Genomic DNA, 8,600 nt, shown 5'->3' with positions numbered 1-8,600 from the left:
AGGTATTAAATTCAGAACCAATGCATCTCTTTTGCATGCGTAACACAAGAAAAAGGTTGTTGCACAATCCAATGAAGTATCAACAATGGCCAGTTTTCCAGAAAAAAGAAATAGAAACAAAGTATGACAATAGAAATAAAATATGACAACACAAGGAAACAGTACCTGCCGATATAGATGCGACTGAAACTTGATGTCCAACAAGAAGTAAAGGTCACAACTTCGCAGAACAGGACCAGGATGAATTCCCAAGTGTTAATCAAATATTTAGAAAGACCACTTCCTAACACAGTTTGCAAATGGCACCAGAGGTACCCATGAGTCCAGTGACAGCACAAAAAATAATAAAAGTAGAGTACATGTATATAGTTAATTAAAATTGGACCCACAGCTCAATTACTTGGTTTTGAATTTTACAATATGGAGGCCATGAAACTAGATATAGCTTGCTTAGTAAATACAAGGGCAAGAGGAAAAAAAAAAAAAGAGAAAATAAGACCAATTAGAAGTTACATATAAAGACCAAAAACTTTAATTATTTACAGTTTGTGGCATATTTTTGGAAACTACATATGAAAGCAATTCATATAAAGACATGTTGCCAATACCAAAATTTTCCTTCGTTATCACTTATTAGAATGAAAATCACATCGACATCAAACTGACAAGTGTATATTAACTAATATGAATTAAAAAAACAATAAAAAGGAAAATAAACACATCACTGCAGGTTCTGGAGTTCCAAAATCCTGATCTAACAAGCTTGAATTGAGTTTGTTCGATGCTCCAGCACCAACATCAGAAGATCAATGAGATGAGCCAAGCTCAGTTGTACCTTGCCAAACATACCATGCGTGGCAAGTAGAGTAGAAGGGATTATAGCCAAGCACTAGATCCACAGCTTACCTCCACATTTATGAAGAGAACTGATCAAGTTTAACCAATAATATCATGTGGACTCTTTAATCCTTCAGAAAAACAAAGATATAGTAAAGGTGGTAAATCATGGTCAGTCTGTGGTATAGCTCCCATACAAAAACTGATTCCATGTTCTTATTACCCTTTGATTGCCTCCAAGGAAAACAATTGTACCTAGAAGATCATATGAATAAGATTGACCAAAAAACTCCACCCCAGCACCCAGCCCAGATTTTAAAGAAAACATACAATTAAAACAGCCAGTCTAAAGCTAAGCTTATCGCAATTATTTAAAGTCCTGTATTTAAGCTTATTTACCATTATATGGCCTTCATCCCTAGGTGTAGCAGGAAGGTTTGAGGCCTAAAGTTGCTTTACTTTAGAAGTTTTCTTATGGAACAAAAATTGAACATGTAAAAACAGACCATGGTTGATACACTTTACTGAGGTACTCTATCAGGAAGCAGCAGTACATCGTTTCCTTTTAATTGTATCTTCTGATGTCATGCATCAATCTTGGTCTTCAAATTATTTGAATCATCATTAAGTCCTCAATCATTGACAAGATATTGAAAGTACAATCAATTCTCCTTCTCCAGTTATGTATCTCTGTGTATGTGTATAGGCCTTTTTAATTGCGTGAACAATTTAGCACATATTTCTTTTTACTTATTTAGGGATATTGAGAGAGCAAAGGAAAGCAAAAATAATAAGAAAGTGATGCCAAATTAAGATAGATAATTAGGATGAAGAAGAAGAATTTTGATTCAGATTTTCGAAGTGGGCCGTATATGCCAAATAGGTCAGTTCAGGCTGGGTACATTTTTTGTTGATCCAAATTAGACTGGATAATATATGGGCTGTGGTAGGTCAATTTGGAAAACACAACCCAAATCTGACATGGTTTTCTTACCAGGTCCATTTTTTGACCCCAATTCAACCAATGTGTCTTCAAAAATGCATCAGATGAGGTCTAATTTGGTTTGGGACTGTGTCAACCGAGCCAATTCGCAGCCCTAAGGAGTGCTTTGGGTAATCAAAGAACTTGGGCATAGTTGTGCAATGAAATAGATTACTGATTTTTGGGATTATAGCATTATCATCCTAGTTGGAGACAAAGTAATATAACTAATAATATTTACATTATTGAAATTCTAAATTTCCATCAGCCAATTAATTCCTGACATTGCATAAGAAAAAAACCATGTGCACCTATAGTGCAAAATTGTGATAGACATGACAATAATGTAATGATTAAGAGAATAACATATATGGTGAAGAACCAATCTATACATTTCAATCTGCCCACTTTGCTACTGGATATATTGGGAACAGATCATGAAAGGCACTTCTTTGCTTTAAACATCAGACCGAAGATGGAAAGGAGAAAACCCATTGTTTTAATAAATCACAACATCTCTAATCATCATATTAAATATATTTTTTAGATCTGAAAATCAGATTACCTGAACAAATCACTTAAGCATCTCCAGTGCACAAAGGAATCTGAATATAGATTATTTTACACAATCAACTTAAAATCACATGGATTGTCCTAACTACAATCTAATGGAAAATAAGGATTGATGTGCTCAAAGTAAAGAAAGCTAAAGAAAGCCACAAACTATTGCCGCCCTTCCTCTGTTACTTGAGAACTTCACTATTGTGCTTAATAGCAATGCAAGACTACAATCATTTTCTACTTGCTCTAGCTCGCTGAGATTCCACCTACATTTGATGAGTCATGTCTTATGATCCTTCTCTAGAAAGGACACACTATAAACATTGGATAAAGTCATAATTTATGCCAAATTGGAAATGAAGTCTGCATTACCCTAATGAAAAAATAAATGAGAAAAAAACAAGTACAAAAATATTTATAGTTCTTTTTATGATGGAGCATGCATTCCAGAATAAATCTTTGCTTGGACAAAAATCTGACTTGTATCCCCTCTTTCTTATTCACCTTTGAAGATCCATCTTCATCTACATGCAAGGGAAAGATAATGGTCCTACCAAGTAACAGTATTAACATGTAGTACGCCATAATAGAAAGAGTTATTAGAAATTCAACATCAGAACACTACAGGAAAACAGGCTTTTCACTGCAGCATTTGCTGTTGCTAAATCCTTGCTGCTAATTCCACAGTTTCTGGCATTGTCACGAGGAGTTGATCCTCTGCAGTGCATTGTTCGCACCACAGACAGCTACGAATACACAGATCGCTGCATGTCATCAATCCCATAAATGGAAGGTTCTCACAGAGACCGTCGCATTGGAATGCCAAACACATGAGTAGTTACCAAACTCATTGGATAAGGAGATTGTGCAAGAGCCCTCCATTTTGAGATGGATGACATGATGGCAATCCAAGGATGCACAGCCCTCTATGGTGCAAAAGATCCACCATAGAGGATCCCGATTCTGACACAAGGCATTTTGGTTGACTTAATTCCCTATTTCCTGTTTATATTGAATATATTAAGTATAAAAATCAAATCTACCATAACAAAGCACAAATAAATTAGACACAAGTGGTTCATGTGCCTAGATCAAACAACTATCTGCAACATAGATGAGGATATTTATAAATAACTTGACTTCAACTTCTCTACATACAAATATAGTAAAGTAGATAATGATTTGCAAGAAGTACCAATAGGGATAATAAGAAGCATCCCTCGATCATAGTCCTTAAAATCATAAAAGTATATCAACGAAGCCCATTCTACCTATTGGGGTATAAGTCATTTGTGTGAGCCATTTTTTACCAACCAGGACACTTCGCTTAAGACCGAGATGACTTGGACCATGATATAACCGTAGGCCAAGGAGAAATAGCAGCAGGTCTATGACCTAGACAATGACCGATCTACTCACCAGACAGACGCCGATCTAATGAATGCCAATAACTGCCCTGAGGCTGAGGACCTCATACATACTCGATCGGCCCCAGATTCACGTTGAGGTGGCACCTCGGTGCAACTCCGACCTCAACACACCAACCCATTCAACGACAGGAATAACTCACTGGAATCTCCCACGATATTGCACGATCTCCTACGACTTCTAGAATATGGATAGAATCCATGACTAATGCTACGATTAACAACCCTAACTTGCAAGTTAGTCAGCAGAATCCATATCCTAATGGCATAACAGACTAAGGCCTAACAACCTACTAGATTCGGGCTTAACGGCCTACCAGATCCACGCATAACAGTCTATAGCTCCATCTCTATATAAAGAGATAATGAGGGGAACTTAAGGTAAGCAAGAAAAAGGAGAACAATACTTGCACTCTCTCGCTCTCCCATCTTTTCTCTTCTTCTCTATTCTCAAGCTTCGGCTAATTTAAGTATAGGAAGATCCCCTATTGCAGCATCTCCAGCATGTGTGGACTTTCATTGTAGGTTCTTGAAGGAGGAAGTGCCCTCAAGGCAGATCTGAACTCCACGTCAGTGGGCTACCGATGTCAATTCGGAGACTCACAACACCACCCCCCCATGGTGTAAGATAGAACATTAAACCATAATTTTCAAAAAAAAATAATTCCAATACAACATGAACGGTCATCCTCTTTTTTTTTATTTTAATCAGGATTTTTTGAACCGCCTTGAACCAAATGGTTCAGGCTGTGCCGAACTGTACCGATGGAAAATTGATTTGGTTCGACATACAAAATGACATGGCGGAGTCTTGGAAGAAGGGAGAAGAAATAGAGGAAGAAAGAGGAGGAGAGAAAGCAAAAAACGGTCTCCGACGACTGCCAAAGGCCATTGGAGGCCATCTGAGCTCGATTGAGCTTGGTAATGGTGGAGGAAGGGGGGAGAGAGGGGGAGACAGAGATCGAGATTACCGGATCACCGGAGGAATGCCGATTCTAACATGACTTCTCCACGACCGGCGAGCAAGCATCAAGGGTGGCGAGGCCGAATAAGTTAAGGACGGCCTCCGCCCTCCTCCCATGCAAAATAGAGGTTCGCCCCTCTTCCATTTTTTTTTGTTTTTAACAAGTGAAGTAGGCAACTTGATTGCTGACTTCACCAAATTTTTCAAAAAAAAATTGGTTGAAGTAGGAATTTTTTTAAAAAAAACTAACTAAATAAGATAAAGTCAGCAATGTAGTTGCCCACTTCATCCGTTATAAGCAAAAAAAGTCAAAACAGGGCGAACCCCTATTTCGAATCCGGTCTCCTCTGCCCTCCTTCGGCCTCAGTTGCCTTCCGCTCTCTCAGAGCTGGCTCACCGACCGTCGGAGAGCTCACAATAGCATCGCCACCCATCCAGAGGCCTCTAAGGGCTTATGGTGATCCGATGAATTCTCCACCTCTCTCTTCTTCCCTTCCTTCGATCTTATCAAGCTCGAAAAGAGCTCCAACGTCCTCTAATGATAGCCAAAGGTCCTCTCTTTCTCTCCCTCTTCCCCTCCTCTCTCCCTCTCCCTCTCTTCCTCTCCTTTTCCCCCCTCTCTCTTCCTTTATTTCTTCTCCCTCTTCCCTTATCTGCCATATCGGTTTGCACCGATCCGATCTGATACAGAGGCACACCAACTTATACCGCCAGCCGGTAGGCACGAGTCCCGATTCTAGCTTCGAAAACCTTGATTTCAACCATTAAAATAAAAGTCAAAATAATAATATACTTCCTTTAAAACAACATATAGTCCCATCTCATTTTAACAATATACAACTCAACTCAGTCTTAATCCCAAACTAGTTGGGATATGCTAATCACATTTTAACAATATATGATCAGTAATTTAAATAAAGCCAACATTTTAAAGTAATGTTTTTCCTAAATAGCTTCAGCGTTATGCTTAATAAGCATATTTATCATCAAACTGATATCAGATCCATCTCTTTTAAACACTAATTAGAGCGAAATCAAGGATAGTAGATCCTTAAAAATAAGCAGAAGCACAAATCTTTTTTTTCCTATAAGTATAAACACTGTATGAAGGTGCCTATGATCATAAACTATCTTTAGTGTCTAAGACATCAAATTTAAGTAACAATAAAGTTTTACGCATAGAAACAAAACCTTTTTTGAGGTGCAACCGCAGAGATCACGGTTTCAACGGTGGTATTTCTCTCGGCCAAATTGAGACACTGGCTTAAATCTGCACCTATAAAAGTAAAGAGATCAAGATACAGGTTACATATAAAGATCACGCATAACAGCAATCAGATCATATATCACCTTTTCTCCGGTTCCCGAAGAAATAGCAACCAATAAAGTAGGCAGAACTGTTCAAATTCTGAAATGGAAACCTAGCATTGGTGAACAAATATATAAGTTCGAAGCTCATTGGGATGGCATTGTTCGTACAGCTTCTCGGGACCTGCAAAACCATGAAGGAAATAGAGCCTCTAATGATCTTTTAAAATACTTCCAAAAACCTAACAAGCGGGAGAGAGATCTTTGATTACTCTGCTATGCTAGCTTCCAAAGTCTCTTAATACCTCCTCCATGTTGAATAGAGCAAGCAAAGAGACATTGGGAAGTCTTCAATGGTGATAGCTAGAAGTGATTCCATCCAACGAGCCGCAGACAAGACCAAAGAGGGAAAGTGAAATGGAGGGATAGGGTTTTCTCTTGGAAGCATTAGGGTTAGGGTGGAGAGGAGACGTCCAAAGTCCTCCAAGAAAGAAAAGGGAGGGCAGAGAAACCACTGGAAGCGGGTTGAGAGAGTAAATTTGATGCGAAAAAGTAGTTGTGAGTAGAGGTGCAAACGAGTCGAGCCACTTGAGAGCTACTCGAGCTTGACTCGAGTCCGAGCTCGACTCGAGTCCAAGCTCGACTTGAGTCCAGACTCGACTTGATTATTATCGAGTTCAAGTCGAGCTCGAGTAGCTCGAATAGTTTTTCAAATTGAGCTCGAGTAACAAAATACTTAGCTCAAAATCTCGTGAACCTACTCGAACTTATATATACTTTTAATAATATTATTTTATTTATAATATATATTAATATATATATATTATTAGTAGACATAGGCTCAATTTTGAACTCGAACTTGAGTTCAAGTATGGCTCGGTTGATGTTCGAGTCAAGTCAAGTCGATCTTAAGTTTGGCTTATTTTTCATCGAGCCGAACTAAAGCTGAGGATATTAAGACTCGATCGATTTCGAGCCGAGTTTTGAGTCTAAATATTTTGAATCGAATCGAGCTTAAGCTTCCAGCTACGCGACTTGACTTGACTCAATTGCACCCCTAGTAGTGGAGAAAGAAAATGATTTTAATCATTATTTAAGAATATTTAAGAATTAGTGTTAATTATGATAATTATTTTTCTTGCATCCGGCATCAAACCGCCACATAAAATTATCCCATTCATAATGATGAAAATAATCCCAAACAAATGATAGAATAACATAAATACCTCCTAATAGGAAATCCGAAAGTCACCACATGTTTGTCTTTGTGGGAGTTCTACAGTGCTCCTAAAATATTGTTTATACAAAGATAGAAAATATCCTAACCACTCATCAGACATGATTAATTAAGAAATTTTTATTTCAGCAGCTCAATGCAACAACATTCTGAAAGATACATATTAAGTATTTATATTCTGCACTTTATCATATGGGTATTCACATAATTACAATTGCCATACTTCATATAGATATATGATGCATGACCAAGTTCGCATGACATGAAATTCAGTGGGAAGTCTTCAATGGCGATAGCGAGAAGTGATTCCACCCAACAAACCCACAGACAAGACCAAAGAGGGAAAGTGAGATGGAAGGATAGGGATTTCACTTGGAAGCACTAGGGTTAGGGTGGAGAAGAGACATCCAAAACCCTCCAAGAAAGAAAAGGGAGGGTAGAGAAACCACTGGAAGGGGGGCTAAGAGAGAGTAAATTTAATTCAGAAGAGTAGTTGTGAGTAGAGGTGCAAACGAGTCGAGCCGCTAGAGAGCTACTCGAGTCCGAGCTCGACTCGACTTGATTATTATCGAGCTCAAATCGAGCTCAAGTAGCTCAAATAGTTTTTCGAATCGGAAGATACTCGACTAAAAAGCTCATAAGCCTACTCGAATTTATATGTGCTTTTAATAATATTATTTTTATTTATAATATATATTAATATATATATTATTAGTAGACTAAAACTCGATTTTGAGCTCAAACTAAAGTTCAAGTATGGCTCGATATTCAAGTCGAGTCAAGTTAATCTCGAGTTTTGCTTATTTTTCATCGAGCCGAGCTCGAGCTTAGGATATTAAGCCTCGGTCGATCTCGAGCCGAGTTTTGAATCCAAATATTTTGAGTCGAGTCGAATCGACCTCAAAATTCCAGCTACTCAACTCAACTTGGCTCGATTGCACCCCTAGTTGTGAGATGGAGAGAAACAAAACGATTTAATTATTTAAGAATATTTAAGAATTAGTTTTAATTATGATAATTATATTTCTTCGAATCCGCATCGAACCACCACATAAAAAAATATCCCGTTCATAATGATGAAAATAATCCCAAACAAATGATAAAATAACATAAATACCTCCTAACAGAAATTCGAATGTCACCACATGTATGTCTCTACGAGAGTTCTACGGTGCTCCTAAAATATTTTTTATACAAAGATAGGAAATATCCTAAGCACTCATTAGACATGATTAATTAAGAAATTTTTATTTCAGCAGCTCAATGCAACAACACTCCGAAAGA

General features: G+C 37.8%; 1 long non-coding RNA gene across 2 annotated transcripts; it reads right to left on the bottom strand.

Annotated features, from left to right (window-relative positions):
* Positions 1 to 93: 93 nt before the first annotated feature.
* Positions 94 to 6,462, bottom strand: LOC140856392 (uncharacterized). Of its 2 annotated transcripts, none has more exons than XR_012139548.1 (3): positions 6,122 to 6,462; positions 5,963 to 6,047; positions 94 to 283 (listed from the first exon to the last, which is right to left on the bottom strand). It is a non-coding gene; the product is annotated as an uncharacterized lncRNA (long non-coding RNA). The 2 variants fall into 2 exon arrangements; XR_012139549.1 differs by lacking the exon at positions 94 to 283 and adding an exon at positions 1,647 to 2,646.
* Between the last annotated feature and the right edge of the window lie 2,138 nt (positions 6,463 to 8,600).

The sequence above is a fragment of the Elaeis guineensis genome, chromosome 3, assembly GCF_000442705.2.
Source record: "Elaeis guineensis isolate ETL-2024a chromosome 3, EG11, whole genome shotgun sequence".
NCBI lineage: Eukaryota > Viridiplantae > Streptophyta > Magnoliopsida > Arecales > Arecaceae > Elaeis > Elaeis guineensis.
The sequence above is the reverse complement of the archived record's forward strand: the minus strand, read 5'-3'. Positions and strand labels throughout refer to the sequence as shown.